Here is a 221-nt window from a genome sequence, read left to right as displayed (position 1 = left end):
TCTTTTTACAGAAACTAATTTACATCTTTGGTCAAACATTTAGTTTTCGCCTGCCTTTTCTTCCCTGTCACTAAACCTGAACTATCTGCTCTTGCAGATCCAACTTGACTTTGGGTGGAAGAAAAATAGAGACTTAAAAATAAAAATCTTCATGTCACTGTATAATATTTATGGATTCACGTGCATAATGTGTGAGGAGGTTCTCATTTTTCCTCATCTCT

Source organism: Antrostomus carolinensis, unplaced genomic scaffold (assembly GCF_000700745.2).
Source record: "Antrostomus carolinensis isolate BGI_N321 unplaced genomic scaffold, ASM70074v2 scaffold8600, whole genome shotgun sequence".
NCBI classification, from domain to species: Eukaryota; Metazoa; Chordata; class Aves; order Caprimulgiformes; family Caprimulgidae; genus Antrostomus; species Antrostomus carolinensis.
Note: the sequence above shows the minus strand (reverse complement) of the source record.